Genomic DNA, 17,376 nt, shown 5'->3' on the forward strand with positions numbered 1-17,376 from the left:
CCAGTCGCAACCCCGCAATACAATCTGCTACAAGAAACATGAATCGGTCATGGCGGGCTCTAAAAACAAATCCTACGGATCCTCAGTTATTAACAAATTTGAGAGAGGCTCGCAGCTACCTAAAGAAGGCTAAAAGAGAACAACGCAGAACTCTCTGGAATTCCTTCTGGGCTAGGCTGCAAAATGACATCAAAACAAACAATTCCGCTAGGTTCTGGCGAACCATCAACAGCATTTCTGAGCGAGCCCCGAAGGTTGCGTCCTCATGCATACTGGAGACTGAGTGGGTCGCCTCTCTGTATCTTCATTTCAATGACCAAAAAGTAAAAACCCTTCATCAGAATCTTAACGTCGAAGACATTCTTGCTCATAAAGTGGCCGCTAATCCAACTGATTGTAACATCAAATCCCCTTCAACGAAGGAATCTTTTAACGTTGGCCAGAAAACTGGGCAACCAAATGAGTGCCCCATGTCGCAAAGCAACAACGAATGAACAACAATCGAGGTGGCCCAAATTGAAAAACTGATCAAAAAGGGTCGGAAGGACGGTGCCCCAGGCCCTGGCGGAATTCCTCAGGCTCTGTTTAAGGAGGACACAACCTACTGGGCCTTGAAGCTAACCACCCTCTTCAACTGTATCCTGCAAAATAACATCATACCACCCTCCTGGCAGGGATCCATTTTGGCACCAATCTTCAAAGGAGGGGATAAAAAATCTCCCGGGAACTATCGCCTCATAGCCCTCATTGACAATGAAGCAAAGTATTTTGCTGGTTTGCTTCTTAACTCTCTTAGGACATGGGCTGATGATCATTCTGTAATTCCTCCGAACCAAACTGGTTTCACAAGTACCACCGGCACCTCGGTCAATCTCATGACCCTCTCTTGTCTGATCGACCAGGCTGAGGTAAGCACTTGCCCACTTTACATGGGATTTATTGATTATAAAGCTGCCTTCGACAAGGTGAATAGAGCTAAGCTCTGGCAGAAGCTGTACAGTTTAAACATCCCAAATGATCTCCTAAGAGCCATACAGCTTCTCCATCAGGACACATGGGTCAGGATAAAGATTGGGGACGGGTCCAGACTATCACGTCCAATTCCGACAACAAAAGGGCTCAAACAAGGATGTGTCCTTGCCCCAACACTTTTTAACTTGTTCTTATCCGACCTTCCAGAAGCCTTAAATAAGGTAAATTCTCATTCTCCCAAAGTAGCTGGTTTCTTGTTGTCAAATCTTTTATGCGCTGATGATGTTGTACTTCTGAGCAAAACTAAGATCGGCTTGCAAAGACTCATGGACGCCATCTCTGACTATTCAAATAAGAATGAGCTCCAGATAAACAGCAAGAAGACTAAAATCTTGGCGGTTCGTTCGGGAAAGGCCAAGAAGCTGGTTTGGGTCTCGAATCAAGAAAGGATTGATGAATCCAAATACAACAAGTACCTTGGAGTCTTTTTTAACAACAACGGTAGATACAAAACACATCTAGAAGAACAAAAAAAGAAGGGTTCTGCGCTCGCTTTCGCATTCAGTTCTATACATAAGAAACTACAAGGCCCAACGTTCGTTCCAACAATCCAGGTAGCGCAAGCAAAAATCATTCCCACATTAACCTACGGAAGCGAGGCTCTAAAAGGCTTGGATATCGGCCAATTGGACAAAATTATTACAAAAATGTATAGAATAGTGTTCAAGCTACCTAGTCAAACATCACCGGCCCAAATTAGGTTGGAACTGGGAATCTGCCACCAATCACTTGCCAGAGCCTTGAGTTTTCTAATGTGCTGTCATAAATTGAGGTCATCGAAGGAAGTAGCCTAGCGCAACATCTATGGTCTTGCCTTCAAATGAATCTATGGCAAGCAGGGCATGCATATTGGGAAAGAGGATTAAGCACACTAGGCCTGAAAGACTTTGGGGCATGCAAGTAAGCCATAATGAATTCAAACGTCTAGCGAAAATAAGCACAAAAAAGCTCTCTTCCGTGGAAGACAAGGCTCGGCTGGCAAAAAGAAGTCACGGATGGATGTCCTTGCAATCCTATGTCCTGTTGACCCCACAGGAGTACCTAACTCAACCATTCACTGCTCGAACAAAATTAAGTTTCCTAAAGTTGAGAATGGGAGTAATCAACCTGTTGGTCCATTTGCCAAAATGGAAAAGAGCCCACAGACAGGAACAATGTAGACTCTGCGGGAATCAAAAAGAAGACATAGTACACATCCTTTGTCTTTGCCCAAACCTGCTGAACGAAAGACGGTCCCTCCTGAGGAAACTCTGGAACACAAACTTGATTAGATCGTGTAGAGCAGCAGTCTTGGCTTGCTTTGACCCTCGGAACACTAAATTAAACTGTGCCCTAGTAAGGTTTTTGGAACAAGCAGAAAAAAAACTTGGTGAGGTGTCCCAAGTACGCGATTTCTTACCAGCACAATCACTAGCCTAGTTCCAACTGCCACCTTACTGTATAATGGACATGATCCTTAGCTCTCCTTTTTATAAGTATGTTTTATACATTTTTATACTCTTCATAACGCATATGATCCTATACTAATTTTTATATGTATTTATTGATATATCGTTCTTAAAATTCTGTAACTTGCAAAGGTTTTTTTTAATCATGCAATAAAGACTTCCATGAGTAACTGAATAGCTCTGTCTTTAGGGATTCAATTTCTTCACTTTCTTAAAACATTTGTTGCTAAATCTTTAGGCACTTTAAATAATTTTGATACCAATATGACAGAGAGAAGCAGTTATTAATTAGGCATTAATTGCTATTAGTAAGTACAATGTATTGGTTTTCCCTGTTTACTACCAAGTGGAAGGATATGTCTGGTGGATTATGTCAATACGGTTTAATGCAGCCAGTTATTAACATTTGATATACGTTATTCTATTCATACATTCTGCAACTGGCTTTTATGAATTACTGAACAATGGATGATAACTCTGATCTTTTTACACTATGCGGCATAATGTATTTTTCGTCACTTGATATTTGGTGTCTTCTATTTTCATCTTTTTATCTTTTCTGTAATGTTTTTCTTTTCTTTTTTTTATTCCTGCTCTAATAAATATATATATATATATATATATATATATATATATATATATATATATATATATTTTTTTTTTTTTTTAAAAGGGTAGATGTTGGACTCCAAATGAGTGACATTTACTATTCTCACTCCCATCTAAGCAAATTTCAGAAAGGTGTTGAATATTTGAGCGGTAATATTTTGCTCCCTCAGGGTGCTCTCTTCGTGGGGTTTCCTGGGTGTGCTGGCTGGTTCGGAAGGCCGTTTTTTCTGCTTTGGTATTCTCCTCATTTTCAATGAATGGGACGAGGACGTAAGGGACCTGGGGGTAATGCTCTATTGCTTACCGCTAATCTTCATTACTCCGGGTCCTATTGTCCTCGTCCCATTCATAGGCCCTCCCTCCCGGGCGGCTTAATTTGAGAAAAGGCGTTGGATACAATAAACTTTAAATATTATAAATCCAGTTCAAGTTAAATAATTTTATTAAAATATTAAAAAATACAATTAACAAAATAAAATTTGAAAATTACCAAAAATATTTCATAATAAAACACCAATTTAAATACTAACCCTTATATAAAAATTTGAAGTTAAAAACTAAATATTTATATTAGGAATTTTAATAAAAATGTCATTATTTCTATTCCCACTCCAACCCAAACAAACTTGAGGACGGTGTTGGACACTAATTGGGAGATCTTTAGTATTCCCATTCCAACCTAAACCAACTTGGGGAAGGTGTTATACACTGAAAGAGGGACATTTACTAATCCCACTCCAATCTAAATGAACTTGAGAAAGGTGTTGAATGCTAAAGGGGTAACTTTTTCTATTCCCAATCCAAACCAAACGATCTCAAGGAAAGCATGGACATTAAAGGGTGACATTTACTATTCCCAATCCAACCTAAGTCAACATTATGGAAGGTGTTGGACACTAAAAAAGTGACATTTACTATTCCCACTCCAATCAAACCAGTTTGTAAAAACGTGTTGGACACTAAAGGGGTGAAATTTACTGTTCCCACTCCAACTTAAACCAACTTGGGGAAGGTGTTGGACACTAAGGGGTTGATTACGATGACAGACGGACTTCAGTCCATCCGCCATTGTCTCTGGGAATGGGATGCCCGCCTACAAGGCGGCGGTTCCACATTAAGCATTACTATGTGACCGCCACCCCGGTGGTCACAATGACTTTGTTTTGCTGGCCGCAGCACCCACTGCAAAGCAAAAAAGGGACATTTTACATATGCCTGCCACATGGTGCAGGGATATACCCCCAGGTCCCATGTCCGGGAGGGGGACCCGCTATTGGCCTTTAAAGTCCCTTTCCGCCAGCCTTTTAATGGCGGGTTAACCGACATAAAAAGGTGGTGGAAAAGAACATTGTATTCCCTATGGCAGTGCCTGGCAGGCACCTCCACCATTGTCGGGAATACAATTCCCCCCAATGCACCTGCAGGCTCAAGGAGCACGTTGGATACGTGTCTGACCGCCCTCTCCCCTGCCCTTCATTGTAACATGACAGGCAGAAAACATCCATCTGATGGCGGGGAGACTGCCACCAACAGCCTGTCAGTGACGGTCTCCCCTCCATCATTATCAGGCCCTAAATGAGGGACAATTCCTATTCCCACTCCAATCTAAACCAACTTGTAAAAGGTTGTTAACACTAATGGAGTAACATTAACTATTCCCACTACAATCTACACCAACTTAAGGAAAGTGTTGGACACTAAAGGGGTGTCATTTACAAATCCCACTCCAATCAAATCCAACTTGAGGAAGGTGTTGGAGGCTAAAGGGGTGAAATGTACTATTCACTCTCCAATGTGAACCAACTTGGGGAAGGTGTTAGACACTAAAAGGGGTACGATTTATTATCTCCACTCCAATCTACACTAATTTTAGAAAAGGCGTTGGCTACTAAATCCTTCAAACATTATGAATCCAGTTCAAATTAAATTAAACTAAAAGAAATATTTTGTTAAAAAATACTATTTAAACTACTTACCCTTATATAACAATGTGAAGTTAAAAATTAAATATTTATTTTATGAAATTTAATAAAAATCTCAATATTTATATTCCCACTCCAACCCAAGCACACTTGAGGAAGGTGTTGTGCAATAATGGGGAGATATTTACCATACCCACTCCAACGTAAACCAACTTTGGGAAGGTGTTGGGCACTGAAAGAGTGACAGTTACTAATCCCACTCCAATCTAAACAAACTTGAGAAAGGTGTTGAATCCTAAAGGGGTAATATTTACGATTCCCAATTCAATCCAAACAAACCTGAGGAAAGCATTGGACATTAAAAGGTGACATTTACTATTCCCACTCCAACCTAAGCCAACATTGTGGAATGTGTTGGACACTAAAAGAGTGACATTTACTATTCCCACTCTTATCAAACCAATTTTTAGTAGAGTATTGAACACTAAAGGGGTGATACTTACTATTCCTACTATAACCTAAACCAACAAGGGAAGGTGTTGGACACTAAATAAGGGACATTTACTATTCCCACTCCAATCTAATCTAACTCGAGAAAGGTTTTGAACACAAAAGGAGTAACAATAAATATTTCCACTCGAATCTAAACCACTTTAAGTAATGTTTTGGACACTAAAGGGGTGTCATTTACTAATCCCACTCCAATCAAATCCAACTTGTGGAAGGTGCTGGACACTAAAGGGGTGAAATGTACTATACACAGTCAGATTTAAACTAATTTGGGGAAGGTGTTTGACACTAAGGGCCCTATTATGAGGCTGCTGGTCCTTGGACCACCAGACTCATGGTGGCACGATGGTGGCAGATCCAGCCACTGCCACACAGATGGTCTGAATGTCTGATTACGACAGCCCTAGGAAGGTCAGCTCCACCGGGTATCTCCATTTCCTGGGATAGGAGCAGTAGTCAGAGGTCGCAATATGCTTGGTGCCCCACTGTCCCGCCAAGCAAATTCCAGCCCCCCTGTGCCTCAAACATATGTAGATACACACAGCAGGACATAACATGTGCCCCCCTGTGTGCATACACATAGGTTCCTGCACGGGATGGACTTTCGAGTTCATGCCTTGCATGAACCTTGTAGTGCGGTCCCATTGTAATGCCTTTATAAATGGTATTGCCACCTTTAAAAGAGGCACCACCATAGGACCACCACGCCGCTTGTCTGTCAGACTCCGAAAAAGTTGTAATCTGACGGGAGGGCACCATAAATCCAGTTCAAAATAAAACGTTTTACCTAAAATATTTTAAAATAAAATATTCAAAACAAATTATTAAAATTACCAAAAATATTTTATTAAAGCACACCAATTTAAACTTCTATCCCTTATATACAATTTTAAGTTAAAAATGTAATATTTGTATTATGAATTTTAATAAAAAATCATTTTCTTTAGCATTTCCCTATATTTATATACTTTAAACAATACAATGACATAGATTTCAAATATTTAAATTATCAATAAAACATTATTTTAAAAATTATTTCATTTCTACATTTTAAATTTTTTAAATTAATTTCTAAAATTCTCATATAATTAATATGTTAACGCTTTTACATCAAATTATGACAATCTTATAAAAATGTTGTACTATTTAAAATGTAAACGTCCAAACACAACCAGAAATACTACTTAATAAAACCTTTTTTAAATACATTTGTATTTTCATAAAATTGTAAATTAAAAAAATTCCATTCAAACCTATATTATTATTACAAAGAATTTACAATAATAAAAAGAATATTATAATAAAATACATTTTAAAATTCAAAACAATTAATCTACATTTCTTTCAAGTAATTAACTTACATTTCTTAATTTAAACACATACTTTTTTGTATTCCCCACCCTTATCCCACATCCTGCCACTAAATAAAAAAATTCAATAGGTATTTATAAACATTTATACAAATTAAAATTGAATTTTTTTAAATGTAGTAAATGAAATAATTATCAAAAGTAAAAGCACATTTAAAAATGTGTAAACACAGAGAATAAACAAATACAATACATTATATTTTAACTAACACTAAAAAAAATATTATAAACAACAATATTTACTACATCGATTTTTTTATGATATTAAAAACAACACTAAAATCAATATTTTTACCTATGGTATTCCTGTCTACAATATATTTGAAGTCCTGATATTCATCACACGCTAGTTTTATACCAAAATAATTTTCATTCAATATTTTGTCCAAAAACATTGGATTTTAGCAGACAAAACAAGTTTGTAATAATTCAAATAATTTAAACAGTTTGGATACCTGATGGAGCTTTACAAATAAGGCTCACTGCCCTTCTGTGTGTTGCGGTGCACCCCTAAGTGTGAGCAACAGCCACAGATCCTAATCTCAGGCATGAACTTCCCCCTTGATAGTGTATTTAGTAAAAGTTGAACTGGCATATTCAAGCAGCAGGCTGTGATCAGGACTCTAGTTAAAAGGGGTAAAAGCTTCCCTTCAGGTGCATGTGGTGAATGACTACACCCTCCTGCAGGGGGATGCTTGGGGTGTTGATTGAACCACTATTCCCCCTCCCAAGGACCTCTTTCAGGGGCACACTGATTGTGCACAAACTCCCTGTAGCTCACAGGCAGTGCAGTTGCTGTAGGCCTCTTTGACTCTGTTCTCACTCCTGCGATATGGTGCAGGCTCACAAGGAAATTATTTCCTCCTTACATGGGACCTTGTCACTTTTGAGATCATGTATTGATCTATCATGCATTGATCTAGTTAAATAAGGGTCATCACAAGCATCTGCAGACCCTTCAGTAATATGAAGTTGCTCCAAGTGTGCAAAGAGCAAGCACACATACCAATTGCAACCCTCGGGCAATTTGTATCATATGCCCCTTATTGGCTAAAATATACTCAAGCAATGTAGTACACTGCTAAGGACTACAACGGTTATTAAAGGTCAAAAACCTGAATTTTAGGCCTGAGATGCATATGAGGACCAATAATGAGGGAGAGGGCCTTTACATGCTGTAAAGCCTAAGGCAAAAGGGCTATAATGGTATTAGAACATTCCAACCATCGAGGGTAGAATATTCAAAATTAAAAAGTGAGAATCAAAAAGAATAGCATTCAAATATTTACTCCCCATAAGCTACTCCAATGTCTTCACTGAAGTTCTCAACATTCCAATATCCTAGTAATGAACCTACGACAACAGTAATGAAACAACATAAGTTGGGATATATACATGAGATATAGTTGCCATATAACTCCTTGTCACCAGGAGTGTTTAAAAATGGCGCGAGTTCCTTTTACAAACTTGGGTAATGTGCTGCTTTAGTCCAATTCGTTCAATTGAAAAGTACCAAATATACAACCCGGCTTGGCAGTTTGGGCTGTACCATGCCCATGAGAAGCAGGGTCAATTCTGATCTGCATATGACTGGGTCCAAACTGGGGTGGCACACTGAGCAAAAGAATGATGGATTCAACACAGATCTCTTGACCAGGGGTGAATGTTTGATTCATTCAGCCTTTCGTCCAACATTTGTTGCCGCAGTACTGAATTCCAGTAGCGGTTTCTTGATAGGGGCTCCAGGGCCCAGCCCCCCTGCCTTCTGTGAGGCCCTACATCTGCACGTTACCTCTGAGAATAATAAACAGTGAATATGAGTACATTTGTGTGTGGATAACAGTGAGTGGAGTGCGTATGAGTTAGAATTATTAAGTGAGAGAATGTGAGTAATAGAGTGTGAGAGAGAGGATAGCAAATGTGTGAGAGAGTAAGTATGAATGAGGGAATTTTTTATGGGGTGAACATCTGACAGATATTACACCTCACCACTTGCGAAGAACACTAGCCGCCACTTCTGAATTATTTCAGGCAAACATTCATATTGTTTCTCAAATAAAGCTTAGGGGGACATGAGACCTGCTGTAAGTCAAAGGCAGAAAGGGAGGTGGCCATTTTGAACCTGCTATACCCATTTCATTTACAGGACACAACCTGACAACTTTCAGATGCTTGGCTGCTTTTCAATGAACCCCAGGGCCCCTATTACAGATGGGGTGCACTTTTCCTGTTTACGCCACGGTGCACCTTTAAGCAGGTGTGCTAACAGGGAGAGTGCACCCTATTATGTTGAATACGCTGTCCTTGTGGCAGTCACAAGCTTGTTCTGCCCCAGGGCAGTACATTCAGGAGAAACACAGAGCAGCTGTTTAAAAGCTGCTCTTTGCTTCTCTGTGCAGGCAGCAACCGCCTGCACTTTTAATAGAGATTATACATCACCTTGCAGGTGTGTGCAGTGACTCATCTGTGCCAGCAAGAGATGTCTGGGAGATCTTTAGAACACCATTTAATCCCTCCAGAGGGCTACCTTTAGGAGGTGCAAAGAAAGTGTGGCAACTTTTTGTGGTACACTTTTAGTGCACCTCCTGAAGGTATGTTTTCCTCTGCACCAATGTGGGTAATACAGCTTGGAGACAGGGATCATGCCCCTATGCAATTCAAGGAACACCGCCTAATGATAGCACTAGTGCTAAATATGCACTAGCTATATTTGTATTACTGTAATGTCACACTTTGTGTGTTCCTGAGGACACACAAAGTGGGCACAAATGCCTGTTGCGCCCGGGGCACTTCTGTAATACGGATCAAAAAGACCCACCCTATTTAGAGCTGGACTTTACATACATTATTGCAGCCCTTGACTAATGTGCAAGGCAGGGCAGTCCAGACCTGAACAAGAAAAATCTGCTTACATTGTGCAGGGAGAAAAACATGCTAGGGTCCTTTTGTTATCTATTTCAGAATCAACCCACTTCGTGGATTCATTATTAAATACACAACTAAATGCACTCCACTTAAATTGTGCAAATTCTGGCAAGTCTTATGTTTCTGCAAAAGCTTGTCTCTGTTTAAAAATGTTTGTCTTTCCCAAGCAAAATGAAAATTGTACGCACAAAATGAAAACTTGTGCGTACATTTTTAAACTTTCTTTCTATTTTGCATACCTAGAAATCCGGTCTTGATGAGAAAGCTTTGAACGTAGCGCTAATGAAATGTAAAATCTAAAAATTATGTTTTTTAATTGGATCTTTTTGATTTGTTTAATATATAGAATGACTGGGCGCCTTGTTTGCATCCCTGTTTTTCCAGTATTTAATGTTTATTCCATAGAAAGCGACCACATACCAGGGTCCATGCCTTAAAAGGACTTACTGTTTTGCAGAGAGTTCCACAGCGAAAGGCAGTGTATAGATTTAATTTAGGAAAGTGTACTTAGAAGAGGAACATTGTGAAGTGAAAAAGTAAAGTTACATGCCAGCAGCAGGTTTAGCAAAGGAGCAGAGCCACAAAGCGCACAATTTACAGTGTAGAGGACGTGACAAACTACTAGAAATACAACAATATGAGGATAACACCTGAAAAAGTAAAGTTCTAGCATAATATATTATATAAAATGTTAGGCAATGATAGGTGTAATAAGCTGGACTTTATATGTTCCTTTTATTATCACGCTCAAATGCTTTGACGACTTCCCCTTTATGGAGGAAGTGCCTAAAAGAAATCTTAACTTCGTCTAACGGGCATAATGATGGTAAAACAAAGGGACCGTATGAAATGCCAAGAGAGGTTGGTCTAAGGTTCTGATTGTTTTTCTTTCTTGCCTTACAAAGGTCATGACTGATGTATATAGAATAACGGTATAACAGGAAGAATTTCATAAATGCTGAAGCATGTACGTGAACAGTGTTTTCTGATCGTGTTGCTTGTGGGCCCACCTAGTCCACTGTCTACATGCTAAAAAGACTAGGCCGTCAAGGACTTTATCTGAAGAACACAGCACGCTGCCCTGCTTTCTAGGGACAATACCACAACACCAGTCTATCCTAGGGACACTAACTCACAGTAATGCATTGAAAATGTGCTTCAAATGGAAAATACCCCACTGCACTTCATCCTGTGGACCCTACCACCTACTTTTCATCCAAGGAACACTAACACTATACACTGCATCCCATACACTACCCCAATCATACTGCACTGCATGCCAGTGACACTGTCCAACTATATCACATCGTAGTGACGGTTACCACGCACACTTCATCTTAGGGCACCTTGGTGGCACGAATGCACCACACTACATTGCGTCATGGTGGCAGAAATCTAGCCTCTCACTGGATGGTAGGAATGAGTGTGAATTCACATCATTGACAATGTGGCTGAACACTGTCAGGACAAAAATCCATCATTGTCCTCATACCTGAATACATCCGAAATACTCATATCAAATTATGATATATATATTGTTTAATAGAGGTACGAAAAATCAAATTTGGCAGCTAACAGGTATGGACAGAATAGGATTCCGCTTTTACCTGTATAGTTAAGACACACAGACAATGCAATGTGGCCTCTCACTTTACCTTTGATAATTATCAACTGTGTTCTGAGTTTGACTCGGGCTTTGTGAAGTGTTGCACCTTCCACACTACAGCTCAATTGTACCTACATCAAAACGAGAAAGGCTATAATAGAGTTTTCATTACAAAATGCAAATGAATAGTCATAGAAAAGTGAAACATCCCGGCCTGCCTAAAAACTGTCCTTAAAAGACCTCATCTAAAATGAAGTTAATTTAAGGTCAAGCTCTGACACCAGGGAAACAGTGTTTATAATACCCAAACACAATCAAGAAATCAAACACCTTTGCCACATGCTACTGTGTTGTAATAAAATAACAGGAAATCAGTACAGTCGTATTACACCGATCCTCACAGTATTCAGAACTGTTATTTGATTCGACCTTTTCTTTATGAGAAGCGTAAATCTGGAGAGCAGATTTTTCAGCGAAAGTGCAGGTTTCTTAGTTGTCTGCAGATTTTGCTGTACCTCACAGAGTTTTGACATTTTTTAAACATCCCACAGGTTTTGGATATTTTTGAAATTATCTATATATTTTCTATCTCTGATTGAAGTTCCTGGCAGAAAAAACAAATGTATGTAAACACTAGACAATGCAGTGTTTCCAGTCCTCTCTAACTGGGTGGGACAGGCATAGTAGCTGAAACCAAGAAATAGGAAGGCTGTCGGGAGGTGTGTGCAGGTGGAGATGTGCGAGAGACATAGACGTTCACACCAGGACTCACTAAGTATAGCTGAGAGATGTGTGCATCGGGGACTAACAGCCCGTCACAGTAGTGGTGGGGTAGAGTTAATGACCAGTCAAATTAGCTGGGATGGGTACATTGTCATTTATTTAGAAAAATGCTCATAAAAACAATTTCCACCTTTTAATCCTAGTTACTTTTTTAAAGTATGCTTCAAATGCATATTATGCATATATCTATAAAATGAAATCTACACATAAACACAATTCTTAATTATACCAACTTTACCCGTCGCCTTTTTTGTACACAAGACAGACTTATTGACGTCGTCACTGTTACTCTTCCAGAGCCACTCACTCCTGAATCAGCATCCACCCGATCTACTGGGTCCTTTGTCGATCATTCATCAGTGCTCTGATCTAAACACAAAGGACACCTGTCGCTGCAGCGTTCTTATTCTAGATTCAGCGCTCTGTCTATTACTCGCTCGGGAAGGGCTTCTCTTTGCAGACGAGGTTATGTGTATTCTTTCTCCCAACTGCACCAACTGCATGAAATTGCACAGTCATGACAAGCTCATTAATCCTCCCACGATGCAAACACAGAAGCAGATCCCATATGACGCATGGTCTGCTGAAACCGCGGCACTCCCCACGTTTAATTCCTGTATGTCTACCAGCGTTATCACACAGATGCGCGTTATTATTGCCAACAAAAAGCATATGTGCGCTCAAAAGGGACCTGCGTGCTATTTCCCTGTCTGCAGAGCCACAACAATGTCATGTTTATGTTAATTACATGATTCCGCAAAGAGACTAAGCGTCATGCATATAACACAGACACGTGACATACATCCAGTAATGCCTCTGGGTGCCACTAATATCCCTTAATCTCTGCTAATAACAATCTGTACACACAAGAAACTTAGAAACTGAATAATTCACCTCAATCACCATAAAGTTCATCTTCATAAAAGGCTTTTTAGATAGCGGTTTTCCATTCGCTCAATACACATTTGACTGCATTCCCTCCCGCCCATCTTTGTACCTTGCAGGGCAAACTGGGGTCTCTAACTGAGCAGTCCTCTGAGTGCCCTGCCAGCCGTTGAAACTGACTTCTGGTCACATTGCTTGTGCATTGCAGAACTGATGTTTCCACAACTACCCCCCCCCCCCCCCCCGCAAATCTTTTGTTGCAATATGCTACATTTTGTTGGGACTGGTTTTCCAACTCCTTCATCGTAAGGACCTTATTACACAAAGTGCCCTGGTGGCACAATATGAACTTGCACCTGCCTCTTGCCCCCTGAGGCTCTTTGGCAGTACAGAGGGGGACTCAAATGCTTGCACAGCTCCTTCCACGTAATATCACGTTCGTTTGTACAGTTCACCATCACCCTTGGATCTCCTGGCTCTAAAATAACCGATGTATATTGTTATCCAACACAATAGTATGCATTGTATCAATGAAGGATGAAAGGCTGAGTTAACTCACCAAAATACATTCCTGTGCCATGGGGTCAAACACAGGACCCTAGAGTCCACACATGAGTCTTCTGAGCCACCAGCCTCAGCTGAGGTAAGGTTTGTGTGAGTGAAATATGTGCTCTGTCATCATGATACCAATGGGGTGCATGGGTTTGTGTCACATCTTTCATGTTCCCACTATTTATGAAATATCAATGTGAACCTAGTATTTTTATTTCTCTTTGAGCACAGAAGTATCTACATTTCACGAAAACGCTTCAAAAATTGCAACAGTGCTAAAACAAAACAAGTTTCATTGTGAAACTTTTGAATGACGTTGGCTACTCTATACACTAAGACAAACTATAGATTGGTAGAAAGATAGGAACTAACCGGATTATTCAAAATCACATTTAGTAAACATTATGCAAAAGAATAAAGGTTTGCAGAGCTATATAATGCAATTTAAACATTTAGCAATGTAGCTTCCCTCACCATATGGAGAGAAGAGTTTTAAGTTACCTTTCTTTATAAAAATGTGATGATCCTAAACATGCTTTAAGTTGGGTAATCCCCACATTTAATTGTGCTAGCCGTACAGTTTCTGTTGTGTGACTAATCATCATATAATTGAGGGTCCGATATATATGTTGGTGGTATGTCTACTCCATCGCAATGGCCTCTGAGTATACACACCGATTTAAACTACGGGTGGACCGTAGGATTGGCTATGGCGGAGAATACATCAGACAAATGGCTGCATGTCCACCCACTCAATCAGGATAGGCCGACATGTTGACATTTCTTTCCTGTCTGTCACTGTCAGGCAAACCCTGCTGGTTTCGAGGGCCGTAAAAGGTAAATAATGCTGCCCTCTCTCATGAAAGATGACTCCGATGGCGAGGGGGAGCAGTACTTTTTCATTTTGAAAAAGAACATGCAATTTAGCGATATTGTTTTGAAAATATAAAAACCTGTTTGGCACAGGGCTCCATCATGCTGACGCTACCCTGCACGAAACAGCAATAGGCATTGACAGGAACCGCCATGACAGAGAATCATGTTAATACTTTATGAATGACCGCCAGTCTTCCCGGTCATTTATAAATTCGGCGGGTGGTCCCTCCACCATGGGGACTGACTAATTTACTCCATCCCACTGGTGGAATAATGGAATAACGGGCTGGCCGACATCGTTTAAATTGGCTCCTAAATGTTTAAAACGTCCCTTGTCTGTGTTTTGCAAAGAAACGTTGTTTCGTTGTGTTGCAGTTTATGATTGTTTTAATGGTTTTAATGTTTCTATGTAACCCATTGCTGATCTGCAGTATCCAGGAACACAAGATATGAAGGTAGAGTCTCTTGTACATAGTAGAGCAACCGAGAAATATACTGATTTGCAGTTAATGAAAAGTAAGGTATTACATTTCAGTATGAACAGGTATTTGAGGTTATCCATCCTACTTATGGTTCGGTGTTGAACTGGGGTTCTGTGCCAAAAGATTCTTGAATTGCATATATTCTGTACTGTTAATAATAGTGAAAGATTTATGGTTAATGCTATTTCTGTATTTGAGCTTCCTAATATTTTGGAATGGGAAATAGAATTGTAATTTCATTGGAATTTCTAAGTGACCATGTGTCTAATGAAAACGGACACCAGGCCCTTGCCTTATCTGCCTTTTTGAAAGTGGTAGGTGGCTCGGCTTTTAATGTTGGATTTCTAGCGCTCTCACATAAACCCAAAGTGGACCACATGCCTGATGTCTGAAAGAATTACCTGTAGTCTGGTAAATAATACGTTCACATATAGTTTGTAGTTAGTATTTAAAAGGGTTATGGTTCTCTAGAATGAGGAAAGGGTTACGTCTTTACTCCATTATCAATCAATCAATCAAGGCATTTATAGAGCGCACTACTTACCCGGAGGGTCTCAAGGCGCTTGGGGGGGGGGGGGGGGGCGCTACTGCTCGAACAGCCAGGTCTTGAGTTTCTTCCTGAAGGAGAGGTGGTCTTGGGTCAGGCGAAGGTCGGTCGGGAGGGTGTTCCAGGTCTTGGCGGCCAGGTAGGAGAAGGACCTTCCTCCTGTTGTCGCTCTTCGGATGCGGGGGACGGCGGCGAGGGTGTGGTTGGTCGATCGGAGGTGGCGTTTGGGAGCGTAGAAGTTGAGGCGGTTGTTGAGGTAGCTCGGGCCTTGGTCGTGTAGAGCTTTGTGTGCGTGGGTGAGGAGACGGAAGGTGATTCTCTTGTTGACGGGGAGCCAGTGCAGGTCTCTCAGATGTCCGGAGATGTGGCTGCTCCGGGGGATGTCGAGGATGAGTCTGGCTGAGGCGTTCTGGATCCACTGGAGTCTCTTCTGGAGCTTGGCGGTGGTTCCGGCGTTGAGGGCGTTGCCGTAGTCCAGTCGGCTGGTAACGAGGGCCTGGGTGACCGTCTTCCTGGTCTCGGTTATGGATGACAGTCAGCTCTACATCATACATCAAAATAGGTACTCGGATAAACCCATACTTGCTCGCATGTATTATGTTCAGCAGGATCATTGAGAGCATGGTTGCCAGTATTTTTACATACAGTTTGCAGGCAATTGTAGGAAATTAACATATTTTGCTGATGTCCTATCTGTTTTGCTGCCTTTAGACCTCTGTGCACTTTACTCCGGCTAACCGCTGGTAAAGTGTCTGTGCTCTCCTTTCCACATAGTTGAATTGGTATATTTAGCATGCCTTTAAGTCCCTAGTATATGGTACAACATGTACCCAGGGCATGGAAGGTAAATGCCACTAGAGGACTGTAATATTTACAACAAGGGGTGGTGAGGGACAGAGTCTCTGAATTAAGCAGAAAGCTCTCACCCAGTCAAGAGATCAGGGCTAGATCCAACACCGTTTTTTAGCTCACTGCACCATCCCAGTTTCAGAACCTGGCTGTATGCAAATTAGTCTGTTCCTGTCCCAGTGCATGATGGGAACAGGGCAAACCAAACTACAAAAGCCAATTCTTACACTGGGAAGGAAACAAGCTCCCGGGGACCGGTTTCTGGCATTACAGCCGTCTTCGGCCCGGTTTGCTTGAATCCTGATGGTGCAATGAGCAAGGGTCTCACATCTGAGAATACCCTTCCACGCTTAGGGTGGACAAAAATATTTACAACAAGGGGTGGTGAGGGACAGAGTCTCTGAATTAAGCAGAAAGCTCTCACCCAGTCAAGAGATCAGGGCTAGATCCAACACCGTTTTTTAGCTCACTGCACCATCCCAGTTTCAGAACCTGGCTGTATGCAAATTAGTCTGTTCCTGTCCCAGTGCATGATGGGAACAGGGCAAACCAAATTACAAAAGCCAATTCTTACACTGGGAAGGAAACAAGCTCCCGGGGACCGGTTTCTGGCATTACAGCCGTCTTCGGCCCGGTTTGCTTGAATCCTGATGGTGCAATGAGCAAGGGTCTCACATCTGAGAATACCCTTCCACGCTTAGGGTGGACAAAAATATTTACAACAAGGGGTGGTGAGGGACAGAGTCTCTGAATTAAGCAGAAAGCTCTCACCCAGTCAAGAGATCAGGGCTAGATCCAACACCGTTTTTTAGCTCACTGCACCATCCCAGTTTCAGAACCTGGCTGTATGCAAATTAGTCTGTTCCTGTCCCAGTGCATGATGGGAACAGGGCAAACCAAACTACAAAAGCCAATTCTTACACTGGGAAGGAAACAAGCTCCCGGGGACCGGTTTCTGGCATTACAGCCGTCTTCGGCCC

The sequence above is a fragment of the Lissotriton vulgaris genome, chromosome 4_1 (genome assembly GCF_964263255.1).
Source record: "Lissotriton vulgaris chromosome 4_1, aLisVul1.2, whole genome shotgun sequence".
Lineage (NCBI taxonomy): Eukaryota > Metazoa > Chordata > Amphibia > Caudata > Salamandridae > Lissotriton > Lissotriton vulgaris.